Here is a 22,441-nt window from a genome sequence, read left to right on the forward strand (position 1 = left end):
TCTGCAGATACATATAGTAGATACAAGGATAAAACACCACACACACACACACACACACACACACACACACACACACACACACACACACACACACACACACACACACACACACACACACACACACACACACAAAGGGGCCTCGTAGCCTGGTGGATAGCGCGCAGGACTCGTAATTCTGTGGCGCGGGTTCGATTCCCGCACGAGGCAGAAACAAATGGGCAAAGTTTCTTTCACCCTGAATGCCCCTGTTACCTAGCAGTAAATAGGTACCTGGGAGTTAGTCAGCTGTCACGGGCTGCTTCCTGGGGTGTGTGTGTGTGTGTGTGGTGTGAAAAAAAAAAGTAGTTAGTGTAGTTAGTAAACAGTTGATTGACAGTTGAGAGGCGGGCCGAAAGAGCAAAGCTCAACCCCCGCAAAACACAACTAGGTGAATACAACTAGGTGAATACACACACACACACTAGTTGATAATGGACTTTTTTGTGTTCGTATCCATGTGTACTATTGTCATGACCGACAGACACGTAAAGCTATATGTGTTTATGTGTACCTGTAATTAAACTGACATGTGTACGGTAATTATCTGTATGTGTCCATTTTAAAGGTACATATTAGTGAATGTTTATTTATGTAAATTGATTGACATATGTACGTATGCGCGCGTTTAGTGTTACTGTAATTTATATGGTTAACATGTATACGTTTGAATGACATAGTTTCCCATTATTGTCACATTTTTTGTTACTGTTTCGCTGTTCACTCTCACTCTCTGACCCCCGTCGACTAATTGTGCTCACGTGTGTTTGTTCAAGGTACGGTAACCATTGACTTTTTACCCAATAATTTGCAACTATTTGCAAACAAACATTTCTAAAGAACATCTATGTTTCTGATAAATATTCTTTTTCCTAACATACAAGTCAATCACACAGTACCTAACCTCAGTCAGAAACACTTTTCTTCCTATCTCTCACAACGTCTTTTGCATATATATCCTATCTTAATCAATTGATAATTTAAATTCATAACTGGCAACCCTCTTCCAGCGCCTTCAAGGCCACCAAACATCATTCCTTTCCAATAACCTCTCCCAAATTATCTTTTGCACCAATACACACACTAGGGGGCTTTATAGCTGAGTGGACAGCGCTCTCGACTCGTAATCCTAGGGTTAAAGTTCGATCCCCCGGTGATGGCGCAAACGAAAATCAGCAGAGTTTCATTCATTCTGATGCTCCTCTTACCTAGCAGTACATAGGTACTTGGGCATTAGACACCTGTTACGGGCTGCTTCCTGGGTGTGTGTATGTGGAATTTTTTTTTTATTAGCTAGTAAAAATTGATTGATTGACAGTTGAGAGGCGGGCCGAAAGAGCAGAGCTCAACCCTCGCAAGAACAACTAGGTGAACACAACTAGATAAATACTAACTAACCACGATCTCGTATAATCTATTACACACGCTACCACGCCCCACCCCCCACCTCCCCCCACTCCTTAAATCACTCTACCTAAGTCATTAAAATATAAAACAAATCAATTAATACACCAAAAATACTAACTATAAATAAAGGAACCAAATTTTAAACATACAGCGACTCCAGCGTGGTCTAGTCGGAGGAGAACGTGTTCTCATCTGGATAGATGGCGATCGAGCCTGACGGAACGGTTGTGTAACTGCAGGGCACAAATATTTGTGTGTCCCCTCCTGTAGCTGCCTCTGTTTCGACAGGTTCCCTGGATAGCTGGAATTGGCCTGGCCCTAGGAAAGTGGGGAAGGGGTGAAATCCGTTGGGCCCACGGATGGATACCTTGGATCCATAGACCTAGGGTAGGTCTAATCACCTGGGATTCGAACCCACGGTGGGAATAAGGGAGAAGATTTGGGGGAGGAGGGACACAAATGGTTCCTGGAACCAAACCTCACATAAATCCGGCCACTCACACACCCCCTTATCCGAACATTCACAGGGACACTCACACACACACACATCCATAGACTGTGATAAGGCAGACCATCTGAGGGGACACAGATGGCCTCCTGAAACCACAGATATAAGCGGACACATAATCATCCGGACACTAACAGGGACACCCACACTCACCCGGACACTCACATTGACACTCACACTCACACACTGACACACATCCATAGACACAAACTGTGATAAGGGAGACCATCTGAGGGGACACAGATGGCCTCCTGGACCCACAGGGTCCATATCCATACAGGCTCAGATCAATATTTAAATATACATATATATATTTATAAATATAAAATTTTTAAAGAAAATACACACACACATATATGTGTATATATATATATATATATATATATATATATATATATATATATATATATATATATATATATATATATATATATATATATATATATATATATATATATGTGTCGTACCTAGTAGCCAGAACGCACTTCTCAGCCTACTATGCAAGGCCAGATTTGCCTAATAAGCCAAGTTTTCATGAATTAATTGTTTTTCGACTACCTAACCTAATAACCTAACCTAACCTAACATTTTCGGCTACCTAACCAAACCTAACCTATAAAGATAGGTTAGGTTAGGTTAGGTAGGGTTGGTTAGGTTCGGTCATATATCTACGTTAATTTTAACTCCAATAAAAAAAAATTGACCTCATACATAATGAAATGGGTAGCTTTTTCATTTCATAAGAAAAAAATTGGAAAAAATATATTAATTCAGGAAAACTTGGCTTATTAGGCAAATCGGGCCTTGAATAGTAGGCCAAAAAGTGAGTTCTGGCTACTAGGTACGACATATATATATATATATATATATATATATATATATATATATATATATATATATATATATATTAGTATATTTTGGTAGCAGTCTTTCCTGTAGACATATATTATTAAATATTACCGAAAAAGTAAGATTAATAATTCTAACACGAATTTTCTCAATCTTTCGTACATTTCGTTTCACTGTTGGAGGTAAATCAAAAATCAATTCTCCAAAATTCATTTTTATTTCTAGTCTGACGCGACACGAGCGCGTTTCGTAAAACTTATTACATTTTCAAAGACTTTAGTTCACAAATACACAACTGAATAGAACTTACGCATCTCCGATATTATATCTACATTAGAGTGAGGTGGAAGGGGTGATGTGGCATTAACACAAGACAGAACAAGATGTGGTATTAATAGGGTATTAATTTCTTCAACACAAGACAGAACAAGAGTATTAATAGGGTATTAATTTCATCAACACAAGACAGAACACGAAACAATGGATATTGAATAGAAGTGTTTGTAGAAAGCCTATTGGTCCATATTTCTTGATGCTTCTATATTGGAGCGGAGTCTTGAGGTGGGTAGAATATAGTTGTGTAATAATTGGCTTTCGTACATTTCGTTTCAACAGTGAAACGAAATGTACGAATGATTGAGAAAATTCGTATTAATCTTACTTTTTCGGTCATATTTAATAATATATATATATATATATATATATATATATATATATATATATATATATATATATATATATATATATATATATATATATATATATATATATATATATATGGAAGGGAGTACCACCTCTAGCTGGAAGAAGGGGGACCCATAGCCTCGGAGGAAACCACGCATGACGCATTAGAGGGAATGTTTAGATCCCCTCCAATACAGTTTCTGTGTGCTTTTCTCCTGTATATATATATATATATATATATATATATATATATATATATATATATATATATATATATATATATATATATATATATATATATATATATATATATATATATATATATATATATATATATATAATATCTTATCTATATATATAATATAATATTATATATATATATATATATATATATATATATATATATATATATATATTATAAGATATATTATATATATATATTTATATACGTACATATATATATATATATATATATATATATATATATATATATATATATATATATATATATATATATATATATATATATATATATATATATATATATACAATCTTTGGACAACACCCACCAGTGGGACTCGAACCCAGAAAGCACAACTACCTTCCAGTAGCTGGCAAAACTAGTATGCTTTAACCCACTACGCCATCAGACCTTACAAAAGAAGTAGATAGTTCGAGATATATATCTCAAACATCTCTACCTCCCGAAGGCACCAGATGAGTGAGGGGTCAGTCTGCATTTTTCGTCAAGCCACTGTCAATGTGAGAGAACTCGTGTCCAGCATATAAGCCTATACTTGCATAAACCACAAGTGAAGATAAACAATCTTTGGACAACACCCACCAGTGGGACTCGAACCCAGAAAGCACAACTACCTTCCAGTAGCTGGCATAACTAGTATGCTTTAACCCACTACGCCATCAGACCTTACAAAAGAAGTAGATAGTTCGAGATATATATCTCAAACATCTCTACCTCCCGAAGGCACCAGATGAGTGAGGGGTCAGTCTGCATTTTTCGTCAAGCCACTGTCAATGTGAGAGAACTCGTGTCCAGCATATAAGCCTATACTTGCATAAACCACAAGTGAAGATAAACAATCTTTGGACAACACCCACCAGTGGGACTCGAACCCAGAAAGCACAACTACCTTCCAGTAGCTGGCATAACTAGTATGCTTTAACCCACTACGCCATCAGACCTTACAAAAGAAGTAGATAGTTCGAGATATATATCTCAAACATCTCTACCTCCCGAAGGCACCAGATGAGTGAGGGGTCAGTCTGCATTTTTCGTCAAGCCACTGTCAATGTGAGAGAACTCGTGTCCAGCATATAAGCCTATACTTGCATAAACCACAAGTGAAGATAAACAATCTTTGGACAACACCCACCAGTGGGACTCGAACCCAGAAAGCACAACTACCTTCCAGTAGCTGGCATAACTAGTATGCTTTAACCCACTACGCCATCAGACCTTACAAAAGAAGTAGATAGTTCGAGATATATATCTCAAACATCTCTACCTCCCGAAGGCACCAGATGAGTGAGGGGTCAGTCTGCATTTTTCGTCAAGCCACTGTCAATGTGAGAGAACTCGTGTCCAGCATATAAGCCTATACTTGCATAAACCACAAGTGAAGATAAACAATCTTTGGACAACACCCACCAGTGGGACTCGAACCCAGAAAGCACAACTACCTTCCAGTAGCTGGCATAACTAGTATGCTTTAACCCACTACGCCATCAGACCTTACAAAAGAAGTAGATAGTTCGAGATATATATCTCAAACATCTCTACCTCCCGAAGGCACCAGATGAGTGAGGGGTCAGTCTGCATTTTTCGTCAAGCCACTGTCAATGTGAGAGAACTCGTGTCCAGCATATAAGCCTATACTTGCATAAACCACAAGTGAAGATAAACAATCTTTGGACAACACCCACCAGTGGGACTCGAACCCAGAAAGCACAACTACCTTCCAGTAGCTGGCATAACTAGTATGCTTTAACCCACTACGCCATCAGACCTTACAAAAGAAGTAGATAGTTCGAGATATATATCTCGAACTATCGTTCGAGATATATCGTTAGGTTAGGTAGGGTTGGTTAGGTTCGGTCATATATCTACGTTACTTTTAACTAAAATAAAAAAAAATTGACCTCATACATTATGAAATGGGTAGCTTTATCATTTCATAAGAAAAAAACTAGAGAAAATATATTAATTCACGAAAATTTTGCTTATTAGGCAAATCGGGCCTTGCATAGTTGGCTGAGGAGTGCGTTCTGGCTACTAGGTACGACATATATATATATATATATATATATATATATATATATATATATATATATATATATACATATATATATATATATATATATATATATATATATATATATATATATATATATATATGTCGTACCTAGCAGCCAGCACTTCTCAGCCTACTATTCAAGGCCCGATATATATATATATATATATATATATATATATATATATATATATATATATATATATATATATATATATGTCGTACCTAGCAGCCAGAACGCACTTCTCAGCCTACTATTCAAGGCCCGATATATATATATATATATATATATATATATATATATATATATATATATATATATATATATATATATATATATATATATATATGTCGTACCTAGTAGCCAGAACGCACTTCTCAGCCTACTATGCAAGGCCCGATTTGCCTAATAAGCCAAGTTTACCTGAATTATTATATTTTCTCTAATTTTTTCTTATGAAATGATAAAGCTACCCATTTCATTATGTATAAAGTCAATTTTTTTTTATTGGAGTTAAAGTTAACGGAGATATATGACCGAACCTAACCAACCCTACCTAACCTAACCTAACCTATCTTTATAGGTTAGGTTAGGTTAGGTAGCCGAAAAAGTTAGGTTAGGTTAGGTTAGGTAGGTTAGGTAGTCGAAAAACAATTAATTCATGAAAACTTGGCTTATTAGGCAAATCGGGCCTTGCATAGTAGGCTGAGAAGTGCGTTCTGGCTACTAGGTACGACATATATATATATATATATATATATATATATATATATATATATATATATATATATATATATATATATATATATATATATATATATATATTTATATATATATATATATATATATATATATATATATATATATATATATATATATATATGTACGTATATAAATATATATATATATATAATATATCTTATATATAATATATATTTTTTTTTTAAAAGTTTGTGAGGGTACCACCTCTGGTGCCAATGTGGGGACCCATAGCCTCGGAGAAGAAAATAAAAAGTATTCAGAGGAGACCTTGTGGTTTCTCACTGAACACTAATATTATCTTCTCCTACCACCCCCATTCTTTTGTATGTACACATATATATTTACTTTATTTGAACTTTGTTACAAAAAAGGAGTTACATATAGGTTACAAAGATGGTTGTCATAGGTTGTCGAGTTCCTCCAGCTCCTCAGATGGCGGGCAGGAACCCTGGATGCAGTGCGCATTTCCCCTCTGTATCGCCACACTGAGGCGCTGGAAAAGAAAGCTTACAGCTCTCGGGTCCCTTGTTGTTTCAATGAGCCTAGAACCCAGTTCCTTCAAAAAACTGGTAGCACTTTTACCCCAGGCGCCGAGCGTCTCAGAAGCAATGGGGACAAAATTGTAGTGGTGATCCAGTTCTCTATACTTACGGGATTTGGCTGCTTCCCTGTGGGTGGCAGCGCCACCTGGTTGTGCAACACTGAGGTTAATGTAGGTGTTAGCCAGGGTTGATACGCACGTGTAGTCCCATACCAACTGCTTGCCATTCTTCCAGGGGTTCACTGTGATACCATCTGGGCGACCAATAAGAGCATCAGAGTTACGGGGCGTTAGGTAATGGGGCTCTCTTTCAGCTGGGCATCCAGCTGTGGTGAGGCTCCTCTTGATGATGTCGTTAACTTCGCTGTGCCTCGAGTGCCATCCCCCTGTGCTTTGGCAGAGTAGGCCATGGTGACCGTACCTGTCAGCCACCACCTCGCCGCAAATACACCTATATCTGGTGTGGATTGGGGCAGCAAGGCGGAGGGCCACAGCAATTCGGAGGGCGTGTGGTGTGAGACGCGTGCCAGTTGCCGACATTGGGGTTGCTAACAGGAAATCCCCTGCATGTGGTGCTGCTACTGCTGTGAGGCGAGCAATGTCGTGTTGTGTTGTTGCAGCACCCAGGCACTCTGCAGCAACTTGGTCTACAATGGGACCATCCCAGCTGGATTGCTTGTGGGATTTTGGGGATGGTGGTTGAGGTGATTGGCCTGCACGAGAGGCCCACTCTGTGGCACAGCGTGTAAAATTGGGATCATGTACACCTGCCAGCTGATGTAAGTGGGCAGGTAGAATTTCCTTCACAAGGTCGTCGGATGCTGATAAGGAGGACAGGAAGGCTGGAACAGCGATTTGCGTTGCTGTTCGAACTCCGAGGCCCCCAAGTCTTACGGGAAGAGAGGCTTGTTTCCACTGTAGGTCATCGAGAGAGAGGTTAAGGGCTTTTTCTAGCATTGATTTCAGTAACCGGTCATACTCACTTAGTTTTTGGCTACTGTAAGATGGTGAACACCTCAGAAAGTAGGTTAACCTGGGGAGGGACAGACATCTGGTGATGAGGTAGAGTGCATCATGAGCATCAATATCCTCAATCCTCCCATCCATCCTCTTAAGGTCGGCGATTTTCTTATCAAGGACCTCATCGATGGCTTTCAACCCCAGGGGAGCTCCTAGGAGTGTGCTGTCTTCAGGTTTAGTTTTATGGATATTTGGCAGAAGACCCTCTATTCTCTCTACGATGCCCTGGTTGGAACATATTATTTCACATTTAGAAGGGTTCAGGGTGAGGCCTAAAACTGCACCTTGCTCCTGGATTTTTCTGATGTCCTCCAGGAGGGAGTCTTGGGAACCAGCTAGGGTACCATCATCCAAGAACCAGATGTTAAGCTCGCTGGACAGGACCTCTGTGACTTGTTTGATGACTAAGCAGAAAAGGAGAGGAGCGAGGGGGTCACCCTGTTGGACGCCTTCTCGCGAGTCAATTTCATGTTCGCCAAAAAGTCTTTTCTAGGGTCTAAAAAATACGAAACCTCGCTTTATGATTCGAAGTTAAAATCCTCAAATTTGGCATAATAATGACTTTTTCACGTTTTTCATGTAGTTTGATATTACGTAAATATATTCATTTTTACCAATATTTCGATACTATTTCATGTAGTATCACGATATGTGATTTGGCCTTCAAATCTCAGATTTTCGCATAATATTGCATTTTAAGCAAGTTTTCTTGCATTTTGTTTCGTACTAAAAATCATCGAATTCAGCAATATTTTGACGTTTATCATCACCTTTTCTTTATGTGATATAAACAAAATATCATCGAATTAGGCAATATTTTGCTGTTTTTCCACGTTTTTGTGAATATTCAGTTTATTGTTATTAATTCATTATATATACGATAAAAATGATGCAAACACATAATTGATTAGATAATATCCTTAAATACTTCATTTTCAATCAACTATTTGTTTCTCGTTAAAATTCTGAGTAAGATATTAAAAAGGAGAGAAGTTCGGTTTTATTGCATATATCGACGTTTCAGCCGGAATAGAGCGGTTTTACGTGTACATCTTCCATCGGTAATATAAACGGAAAATCAGGAACATTTTAGTTAATTCTAATGAAACACATTGATTTTTATCATTTGTATTGGAAACAACATTGCCAAATGTCTTTTCTTGGATCTAAATAATACGAAACCTCGCTTCATGATTCGAAGTCAAAATCCTCAAATTTGGTATAAAAGTGACTTTTTCACGTTTTTCATGTAGTTTGATATTACGTAAATATATTCATTTTTACCAATATTTCGATACTATTTCATGTAGTATCACGATATGTGATTTGGCCTTCAAATCTCAGATTTTCGCATAATATTGCATTTTAAGCAAGTTTTCTTGGATTTTCTTTCCAACTAAAAATCATCGAATTTAGCAATATTTTGACGTTTATCATCCCATTTTCCCCTTTATCATTCGATGGGATATAAACAAAATATCATCGAATTAGGCAATATTTTGCTCTTTTTCCACCTTTTTGTAAATTTTCAGTTTATTGTTATTAATTCATTAAATATACGATAAAAATGATGCAAACGCATAATTGATTAGATACTATCCCTAAATACTTCATTTTCAATCAACTATTTGTTTCTCGTTAAAATCCTGTGTAAGATATTGAAAAGGAGAAAAGTTCGGTTTTTATTGCATATATCGACGTTTCAGCCGGAATTGAGCGGTTTTATGTGTACATCTTCCATCGGTAATGTAAACGGAAAATCAGGAACATTTTAGTTAATTCTAATGAAACACATTGTTTTTTATCATTTGTATTGGAAGCAACATCTTTATACGTCTTTTTTTAGGGCCTAAAAAATAACGAAACGTCGCTTTATGATTCGAAGTTAAAATCCTCAAATTTGGCATAACGGTCATATACCTGTGTACGGGATTTTTTCACGTTTTTCATGTAGTTTGATATTTCGTAAATATATTTGTTTTTACCAATATTTCGATACTATTTCATGTAGTATCACGATATGTGATTTGGCCTTCAAATCTCAGAATTTCCAAATTTTGCATTTATAAGCAAGTTTTCTTACATTTTGTTTTGTACTAAAAAACATCGAATTTAGCAATATTTTGACCTTTATCATCCCCTATTCCTTTATGTGATTTAAACAAAATATCATCGAATTAGGCAATATTTTGCCGTTTTTCCACGTTTTTGTGATTTTTCAGTTTATTGGTATTAATTCATTAAATATACGATGAAAATTATGCAAACACATAATTGATCAGAAAATAACTTTAAATACTTCATTTTCAATCATCCATTTGTTTCTCGTTAAAATACTGAGTAAGATATTGAAAAGGTGGAGAAGTTCTGTTTTTATTGCATATATCGACGTTTCAGCCGGATTAGAACGGTTTTACGTGTTCATCTTCCATCGGTAATATAAACCGAAAATCAGGAACATTTTATTTAATTTTAATGAAAACACATGGATTTTTATCATTTGTATTGGAAGCAACATCTTTATACGTCTTTTCTAGGGTCTAAAAAATACGAAACCTCGCTTTATGATTCGAAGTTAAAATCCTCAAATTTGGCATAATAATGACTTTTTCACGTTTTTCATGTAGTTTGATATTACGTAAATATATTCATTTTTACCAATATTTCGATACTATTTCATGTAGTATCACGATATGTGATTTGGCCTTCAAATCTCAGATTTTCGCATAATATTGCATTTTAAGCAAGTTTTCTTGCATTTTGTTTCGTACTAAAAATCATCGAATTCAGCAATATTTTGACGTTTATCATCACCTTTTCTTTATGTGATATAAACAAAATATTATCGAATTAGGCAATATTTTGCTGTTTTTCCACGTTTTTGTGAATATTCAGTTTATTGTTATTAATTCATTAAATATACGATAAAAATGATGCAAACACATAATTGATTAGATAATATCCTTAAATACTTCATTTTCAATCAACTATTTGTTTCTCGTTAAAATCCTGAGTAAGATATTGAAAAGGAGAGTAGTTCGGTTTTATTGCATATATCGACGTTTCAGCCGGAATAGAGCGGTTTTACGTGTACATCTTCCATCGGTATTATAACCGAAAAATCAGGAACATTTTAGTTAATTCTAATGAAACACATTGATTTTTATCATTTGTATTGGAAACAACATTGCCAAATGTCTTTTCTTGGATCTAAATAATACGAAACCTCGCTTCATGATTCGAAGTCAAAATCCTCAAATTTGGTATAAAAGTGACTTTTTCACGTTTTTCATGTAGTTTGATATTACGTAAATATATTCATTTTTACCAATATTTCGATACTATTTCATGTAGTATCACGATATGTGATTTGGCCTTCAAATCTCAGATTTTCGCATAATATTGCATTTTAAGCAAGTTTTCTTGCATTTTCTTTCCAACTAAAAATCATCGAATTTAGCAATATTTTGACGTTTATCATCCCATTTTCCCCTTTATCATTCGATGGGATATAAACAAAATATCATCGAATTAGGCAATATTTTGCTCTTTTTCCACCTTTTTGTAAATTTTCAGTTTATTGTTATTAATTCATTAAATATACGATAAAAATGATGCAAACGCATAATTGATTAGATAATATCCTTAAATACTTCATTTTCAATCAACTATTTGTTTCTCGTTAAAATCCTGAGTAAGATATTGAAAAGGAGAGAAGTTCGGTTTTTATTGCATATATCGACGTTTCAGCCGGAATTGAGCGGTTTTATGTGTACATCTTCCATCGGTAATGTAAACGGAAAATCAGGAACATTTTAGTTAATTCTAATGAAACACATTGATTTTTATCATTTGTATTGGAAGCAACATCTTTATACGTTTTTTTTTAGGGCCTAAAAAATAACGAAACGTCGCTTTATGATTCGAAGTTAAAATCCTCAAATTTGGCATAACGGTCATATACCTGTGTACGGGATTTTTTCACGTTTTTCATGTAGTTTGATATATCGTAAATATATTTGTTTTTACCAATATTTCGATACTATTTCATGTAGTATCACGATATGTGATTTGGCCTTCAAATCTCAGAATTTCCAAATTTTGCATTTATAAGCAAGTTTTCTTACATTTTGTTTTGTACTAAAAAACATCGAATTTAGCAATATTTTGACCTTTATCATCCCCTATTCCTTTATGTGATTTAAACAAAATATCATCGAATTAGGCAATATTTTGCCGTTTTTCCACGTTTTTGTGATTTTTCAGTTTATTGGTATTAATTCATTAAATATACGATGAAAATTATGCAAACACATAATTGATCAGAAAATAACTTTAAATACTTCATTTTCAATCATCTATTTGTTTCTCGTTAAAATACTGAGTAAGATATTGAAAAGGGGGAGAAGTTCTGTTTTTATTGCATATATCGACGTTTCAGCCGGATTAGAACGGTTTTACGTGTTCATCTTCCATCGGTAATATAAACCGAAAATCAGGAACATTTTAGTTAATTTTAATGAAAACACATGGATTTTTATCATTTGTATTGGAAGCAACATCTTTATACGTCTTTTCTAGGGTCTAAAAAATACGAAACCTCGCTTTATGATTCGAAGTTAAAATCCTCAAATTTGGCATAATAATGACTTTTTCACGTTTTTCATGTAGTTTGATATTACGTAAATATATTCATTTTTACCAATATTTCGATACTATTTCATGTAGTATCACGATATGTGATTTGGCCTTCAAATCTCAGATTTTCGCATAATATTGCATTTTAAGCAAGTTTTCTTGCATTTTGTTTCGTACTAAAAATCATCGAATTCAGCAATATTTTGACGTTTATCATCACCTTTTCTTTATGTGATATAAACAAAATATCATCGAATTAGGCAATATTTTGCTGTTTTTCCACGTTTTTGTGAATATTCAGTTTATTGTTATTAATTCATTAAATATACGATAAAAATGATGCAAACACATAATTGATTAGATAATATCCTTAAATACTTCATTTTCAATCAACTATTTGTTTCTCGTTAAAATCCTGAGTAAGATATTAAAAAGGAGAGAAGTTCGGTTTTATTGCATATATCGACGTTTCAGCCGGAATAGAGCGGTTTTACGTGTACATCTTCCATCGGTAATATAAACGGAAAATCAGGAACATTTTAGTTAATTCTAATGAAACACATTGATTTTTATCATTTGTATTGGAAACAACATTGCCAAATGTCTTTTCTTGGATCTAAATAATACGAAACCTCGCTTCATGATTCGAAGTCAAAATCCTCAAATTTGGTATAAAAGTGACTTTTTCACGTTTTTCATGTAGTTTGATATTACGTAAATATATTCATTTTTACCAATATTTCGATACTATTTCATGTAGTATCACGATATGTGATTTGGCCTTCAAATCTCAGATTTTCGCATAATATTGCATTTTAAGCAAGTTTTCTTGCATTTTCTTTCCAACTAAAAATCATCGAATTTAGCAATATTTTGACGTTTATCATCCCATATTCCCCTTTATCATTCGATGAGATATAAACAAAATATCATCGAATTAGGCAATATTTTGCTCTTTTTCCACCTTTTTGTAAATTTTCAGTTTATTGTTATTAATTCATTAAATATACGATAAAAATGATGCAAACGCATAATTGATTAGATAATATCCTTAAATACTTCATTTTCAATCAACTATTTGTTTCTCGTTAAAATCCTGAGTAAGATATTGAAAAGGAGAGAAGTTAGGTTTTTATTGCATATATCGACGTTTCAGCCGGAATTGAGCGGTTTTATGTGTACATCTTCCATCGGTAATGTAAACGGAAAATCAGGAACATTTTAGTTAATTCTAATGAAACACATTGATTTTTATCATTTGTATTGGAAGCAACATCTTTATACGTCTTTTTTTAGGGTCTAAAAAATAACGAAACGTCGCTTTATGATTCGAAGTTAAAATCCTCAAATTTGGCATAACGGTCATATACCTGTGTTCGGGATTTTTTCACGTTTTTCATGTAGTTTGATATTTCGTAAATATATTTGTTTTTACCAATATTTCGATACTATTTCATGTAGTATCACGATATGTGATTTGGCCTTCAAATCTCAGAATTTCCAAATTTTGCATTTATAAGCAAGTTTTCTTACATTTTGTTTTGTACTAAAAAACATCGAATTTAGCAATATTTTGACCTTTATCATCCCCTATTCCTTTATGTGATTTAAACAAAATATCATCGAATTAGGCAATATTTTGCCGTTTTTCCACGTTTTTGTGATTTTTCAGTTTATTGGTATTAATTCATTAAATATACGATGAAAATTATGCAAACACATAATTGATCAGAAAATAACTTTAAATACTTCATTTTCAATCATCTATTTGTTTCTCGTTAAAATACTGAGTAAGATATTGAAAAGGGGAGAAGTTCTGTTTTTATTGCATATATCGACGTTTCAGCCGTATTAGAACGGTTTTACGTGTTCATCTTCCATCGGTAATATAAACCGAAAATCAGGAACATTTTAGTTAATTTTAATGAAAACACATGGATTTTTATCATTTGTATTGGAAGCAACATCTTTATACGTCTTTTCTAGGGTCTAAAAAATACGAAACCTCGCTTTATGATTCGAAGTTAAAATCCTCAAATTTGGCATAATAATGACTTTTTCACGTTTTTCATGTAGTTTGATATTACGTAAATATATTCATTTTTACCAATATTTCGATACTATTTCATGTAGTATCACGATATGTGATTTGGCCTTCAAATCTCAGATTTTCGCATAATATTGTATTTTAAGAAAGTTTTCTTGCATTTTGTTTCGTACTAAAAATCATCGAATTCAGCAATATTTTGACGTTTATCATCACCTTTTCTTTATGTGATATAAACAAAATATCATCGAATTAGGCAATATTTTGCTGTTTTTCCACGTTTTTGTGAATATTCAGTTTATTGTTATTAATTCATTAAATATACGATAAAAATGATGCAAACACATAATTGATTAGATAATATCCTTAAATACTTCATTTTCAATCAACTATTTGTTTCTCGTTAAAATCCTGAGTAAGATATTGAAAAGGAGAGAAGTTCGGTTTTATTGCATATATCGACGTTTCAGCCGGAATAGAGCGGTTTTACGTGTACATCTTCCATCGGTAATATAAACGGAAAATCGGGAACATTTTAGTTAATTCTAATGAAACACATTGATTTTTATCATTTGTATTGGAAACAACATTGCCAAATGTCTTTTCTTGGATCTAAATAATACGAAACCTAGCTTCATGATTCGAAGTCAAAATCCTCAAATTTGGTATAAAAGTGACTTTTTCACGTTTTTCATGTAGTATGATATTACGTAAATATATTCATTTTTACCAATATTTCGATACTATTTCATGTAGTATCACGATATGTGATTTGGCCTTCAAATCTCAGATTTTCGCATAATATTGCATTTTAAGCAAGTTTTCATGCATTTTCTTTCCAACTAAAAATCATCGAATTTAGCAATATTTTGACGTTTATCATCCCATTTTCCCCTTTATCATTCGATGAGATATAAACAAAATATCATCGAATTAGGCAATATTGTGCTCTTTTTCCACGTTTTTGTAAATTTTCAGTTTATTGTTATTAATTCATTAAATATACGATAAAAATGATGCAAACGCATAATTGATTAGATAATATCCTTAAATACTTCATTTTCAATCAACTATTTGTTTCTCGTTAAAATCCTGAGTAAGATATTGAAAAGGAGAGAAGTTCGGTTTTTATTGCATATATCGACGTTTCAGCCGGAATTGAGCGGTTTTATGTGTACATCTTCCATCAGTAATGTAAACGGAAAATCAGGAACATTTTAGTTAATTCTAATGAAACACATTGATTTTTGTCATTTGTATTGGAAGCAACATCTTTATACGTCTTTTTTTAGGGTCTAAAAAATAACGAAACGTCGCTTTATGATTCGAAGTTAAAATCCTCAAATTTGGCATAATGGTCATATACCTGTGTTCGGGATTTTTTCACGTTTTTCATGTAGTTTGATATTTCGTAAATATATTTGTTTTTACCAATATTTCGATACTATTTCATGTAGTATCACGATATGTGATTTGGCCTTCAAATCTCAGAATTTCCAAATTTTGCATTTATAAGCAAGTTTTCTTACATTTTGTTTTGTACTAAAAAACATCGAATTTAGCAATATTTTGACCTTTATCATCCCCTATTCCTTTATGTGATTTAAACAAAATATCATCGAATTAGGCAATATTTTGCCGTTTTTCCACGTTTTTGTGATTTTTCAGTTTATTGGTATTAATTCATTAAATATACGATGAAAATTATGCAAACACATAATTGATCAGAAAATAACTTTAAATACTTCATTTTCAATCATCTATTTGTTTCTCGTTAAAATACTGAGTAAGATATTGAAAAGGGGAGAAGTTCTGTTTTTATTGCATATATCGACGTTTCAGCCGGATTAGAACGGTTTTACGTGTTCATCTTCCATCGGTAATATAAACCGAAAATCAGGAACATTTTAGTTAATTTTAATGAAAACACATGGATTTTTATCATTTGTATTGGAAGCAACATCTTTATACGTCTTTTCTAGGGTCTAAAAAATACGAAACCTCGCTTTATGATTCGAAGTTAAAATCCTCAAATTTGGCATAATAATGACTTTTTCACGTTTTTCATGTAGTTTGATATTACGTAAATATATTCATTTTTACCAATATTTCGATACTATTTCATGTAGTATCACGATATGTGATTTGGCCTTCAAATCTCAGATTTTCGCATAATATTGCATTTTAAGCAAGTTTTCTTGCATTTTGTTTCGTACTAAAAATCATCGAATTCAGCAATATTTTGACGTTTATCATCACCTTTTCTTTATGTGATATAAACAAAATATCATCGAATTAGGCAATATTTTGCTGTTTTTCCACGTTTTTGTGAATATTCAGTTTATTGTTATTAATTCATTAAATATACGATAAAAATGATGCAAACACATAATTGATTAGATAATATCCTTAAATACTTCATTTTCAATCAACTATTTGTTTCTCGTTAAAATCCTGAGTAAGATATTAAAAAGGAGAGAAGTTCGGTTTTATTGCATATATCGACGTTTCAGCCGGAATAGAGCGGTTTTACGTGTACATCTTCCATCGGTAATATAAACGGAAAATCAGGAACATTTTAGTTAATTCTAATGAAACACATTGATTTTTATCATTTGTATTGGAAACAACATTGCCAAATGTCTTTTCTTGGATCTAAATAATACGAAACCTCGCTTCATGATTCGAAGTCAAAATCCTCAAATTTGGTATAAAAGTGACTTTTTCACGTTTTTCATGTAGTTTGATATTACGTAAATATATTCATTTTTACCAATATTTCGATACTATTTCATGTAGTATCACGATATGTGATTTGGCCTTCAAATCTCAGATTTTCGCATAATATTGCATTTTAAGCAAGTTTTCTTGCATTTTCTTTCCAACTAAAAATCATCGAATTTAGCAATATTTTGACGTTTATCATCCCATATTCCCCTTTATCATTCGATGAGATATAAACAAAATATCATCGAATTAGGCAATATTTTGCTCTTTTTCCACCTTTTTGTAAATTTTCAGTTTATTGTTATTAATTCATTAAATATACGATAAAAATGATGCAAACGCATAATTGATTAGATAATATCCTTAAATACTTCATTTTCAATCAACTATTTGTTTCTCGTTAAAATCCTGAGTAAGATATTGAAAAGGAGAGAAGTTAGGTTTTTATTGCATATATCGACGTTTCAGCCGGAATTGAGCGGTTTTATGTGTACATCTTCCATCGGTAATGTAAACGGAAAATCAGGAACATTTTAGTTAATTCTAATGAAACACATTGATTTTTATCATTTGTATTGGAAGCAACATCTTTATACGTCTTTTTTTAGGGTCTAAAAAATAACGAAACGTCGCTTTATGATTCGAAGTTAAAATCCTCAAATTTGGCATAACGGTCATATACCTGTGTTCGGGATTTTTTCACGTTTTTCATGTAGTTTGATATTTCGTAAATATATTTGTTTTTACCAATATTTCGATACTATTTCATGTAGTATCACGATATGTGATTTGGCCTTCAAATCTCAGAATTTCCAAATTTTGCATTTATAAGCAAGTTTTCTTACATTTTGTTTTGTACTAAAAAACATCGAATTTAGCAATATTTTGACCTTTATCATCCCCTATTCCTTTATGTGATTTAAACAAAATATCATCGAATTAGGCAATATTTTGCCGTTTTTCCACGTTTTTGTGATTTTTCAGTTTATTGGTATTAATTCATTAAATATACGATGAAAATTATGCAAACACATAATTGATCAGAAAATAACTTTAAATACTTCATTTTCAATCATCTATTTGTTTCTCGTTAAAATACTGAGTAAGATATTGAAAAGGGGAGAAGTTCTGTTTTTATTGCATATATCGACGTTTCAGCCGTATTAGAACGGTTTTACGTGTTCATCTTCCATCGGTAATATAAACCGAAAATCAGGAACATTTTAGTTAATTTTAATGAAAACACATGGATTTTTATCATTTGTATTGGAAGCAACATCTTTATACGTCTTTTCTAGGGTCTAAAAAATACGAAACCTCGCTTTATGATTCGAAGTTAAAATCCTCAATTTGGCATAATAATGACTTTTTCACGTTTTTCATGTAGTTTGATATTACGTAAATATATTCATTTTTACCAATATTTCGATACTATTTCATGTAGTATCACGATATGTGATTTGGCCTTCAAATCTCAGATTTTCGCATAATATTGTATTTTAAGAAAGTTTTCTTGCATTTTGTTTCGTACTAAAAATCATCGATTCAGCAATATTTTGACGTTTATCATCACCTTTTTCTTTATGTGATATAAACAAAATATCATCGAATTAGGCAATATTTTGCTGTTTTTCCACGTTTTTGTGAATATTCAGTTTATTGTTATTAATTCATTAAATATACGATAAAAATGATGCAAACACATAATTGATTAGATAATATCCTTAAATACTTCATTTTCAATCAACTATTTGTTTCTCGTTAAAATCCTGAGTAAGATATTGAAAAGGAGAGAAGTTCGGTTTTTATTGCATATATCGACGTTCAGCCGGAATTGAGCGGTTTTATGTGTACATCTTCCATCAGTAATGTAAACGTAAAATCAGGAACATTTTAGTTAATTCTAATGAAAACACATTGATTTTTGTCATTTGTATTGGAAGCAACATCTTTATACGTCTTTTTTTTAGGGTCTAAAAAATAACGAAACGTCGCTTTATGATTCGAAGTTAAAATCCTCAAATTTGGCATTACGGTCATATACCTGTGTTCGGGATTTTTTCACGTTTTTCATGTAGTTTGATATTTCGTAAATATATTTGTTTTTACCAATATTTCGATACTATTTCATGTAGTATCACGATATGTGATTGGCCTTCAAATCTCAGAATTTCCAAATTTTGCATTTATAAGCAAGTTTTCTTACATTTTGTTTTGTACTAAAAAACATCGAATTTAGCAATATTTTGACCTTTATCATCCCCTATTCCTTTATGTGATTTAAACAAAATATCATCGAATTAGGCAATATTTTGCCGTTTTTCCACGTTTTTGTGATTTTTCAGTTTATTGGTATTAATTCATTAAATATACGATGAAAATTATGCAAACACATAATTGATCAGAAAATAACTTTAAATACTTCATTTCAATCATCTATTTGTTTCTCGTTAAAATACTGAGTAAGATATTGAAAAGGGGAGAAGTTCTGTTTTTATTGCATATATCGACGTTTCAGCCGGATTAGAACGGTTTTACGTGTTCATCTTCCAATCGGTATATAAACCGAAAATCAGGAACAATTTTAGTTAATTTTAATGAAAACACATGGATTTTTATCATTTGTATTGGAAGCAACATCTTTATACGTCTTTTCTAGGGTCTAAAAAATACGAAACCTCGCTTTATGATTCGAAGTTAAAATCCTCAAATTTGGCATAATAATGACTTTTCACGTTTTTCATGTAGTTTGATATTACGTAAATATATTCATTTTTACCAATATTTCGATACTATTTCATGTAGTATCACGATATGTGATTTGGCCTTCAAATCTCAGATTTTCGCATAATATTGTATTTTAAGAAAGTTTTCTTGCATTTTGTTTCGTACTAAAAATCATCGAATTCAGCAATATTTTGACGTTTATCATCACCTTTTCTTTATGTGATATAAACAAAATATCATCGAATTAGGCAATATTTTGCTGTTTTTCCACGTTTTTGTGAATATTCAGTTATTGTTATTAATTCATTAAATATACGATAAAAATGATGCAAACACATAATTGATTAGATAATATCCTTAAATACTTCATTTTCAATCAACTATTTGTTTCTCGTTAAAATCCTGAGTAAGATATTGAAAAGGAGAGAAGTTCGGTTTTATTGCATATATCGACGTTTCAGCCGGAATAGAGCGGTTTTACGTGTACATCTTCCATCGGTAATATAAACGGAAAATCGGGAACATTTTAGTTAATTCTAATGAAACACATTGATTTTTATCATTTGTATTGGAAACAACATTGCCAAATGTCTTTTCTTGGATCTAAATAATACGAAACCTAGCTTCATGATTCGAAGTCAAAATCCTCAAATTTGGTATAAAAGTGACTTTTTCACGTTTTTCATGTAGTTTGATATTACGTAAATATATTCATTTTTACCAATATTTCGATACTATTTCATGTAGTATCACGATATGTGATTTGGCCTTCAAATCTCAGATTTTCGCATAATATTGCATTTTAAGCAAGTTTTCTTGCATTTTCTTTCCAACTAAAAATCATCGAATTTAGCAATATTTTTGACGTTTATCATCCCATTTTCCCCTTTATCATTCGATGGGATATAAACAAAATATCATCGAATTAGGCAATATTTTGCTCTTTTTCCACCTTTTTGTAAATTTTCAGTTTATTGTTATTAATTCATTAAATATACGATAAAAATGATGCAAACGCATAATTGATTAGATAATATCCTTAAATACTTCATTTTCAATCAACTATTTGTTTCTCGTTAAAATCCTGAGTAAGATTATTGAAAAGGAGAGAAGTTCGGTTTTTATTGCATATATCGACGTTTCAGCCGGAATTGAGCGGTTTTATGTGTACATCTTCCATCGGTAATGTAAACGGAAAATCAGGAACATTTTAGTTAATTCTAATGAAACACATTGATTTTTATCATTTGTATTGGAAGCAACATCTTTATACGTTTTTTTTAGGGCCTAAAAAATAACGAAACGTCGCTTTATGATTCGAAGTTAAAATCTTCAAATTTGGCATAACGGTCATATACCTGTGTACGGGATTTTTTCACGTTTTTCATGTAGTTTGATATATCGTAAATATATTTGTTTTTACCAATATTTCGATACTATTTCATGTAGTATCACGATATGTGATTTGGCCTTCAAATCTCAGAATTTCCAAATTTTGCATTTATAAGCAAGTTTTCTTACATTTTGTTTTGTACTAAAAAACATCGAATTTAGCAATATTTTGACCTTTATCATCCCCTATTCCTTTATGTGATTTAAACAAAATATCATCGAATTAGGCAATATTTTGCCGTTTTTCCACGTTTTTGTGATTTTTCAGTTTATTGGTATTAATTCATTAAATATACGATGAAAATTATGCAAACACATAATTGATCAGAAAATAACTTTAAATACTTCATTTTCAATCATCTATTTGTTTCTCGTTAAATACTGAGTAAGATATTGAAAAGGGGGAGAAGTTCTGTTTTTATTGCATATATCGACGTTTCAGCCGGATTAGAACGGTTTTACGTGTTCATCTTCCATCGGTAATATAAACCGAAAATCAGGAACATTTTAGTTAATTTTAATGAAAACACATGGATTTTATCATTTGTATTGGAAGCAACATCTTTATACGTCTTTTCTAGGGTCTAAAAAATACGAAACCTCGCTTTATGATTCGAAGTTAAAATCCTCAAATTTGGCATAATAATGACTTTTTCACGTTTTCATGTAGTTTGATATTACGTAAAATATATTCATTTTTACCAATATTTCGATACTATTTCATGTAGTATCACGATATGTGATTTGGCCTTCAAATCTCAGATTTTCGCATAATATTGCATTTTAAGCA

The sequence above is a fragment of the Procambarus clarkii genome, chromosome 56 (genome assembly GCF_040958095.1).
Source record: "Procambarus clarkii isolate CNS0578487 chromosome 56, FALCON_Pclarkii_2.0, whole genome shotgun sequence".
NCBI classification, from domain to species: Eukaryota; Metazoa; Arthropoda; class Malacostraca; order Decapoda; family Cambaridae; genus Procambarus; species Procambarus clarkii.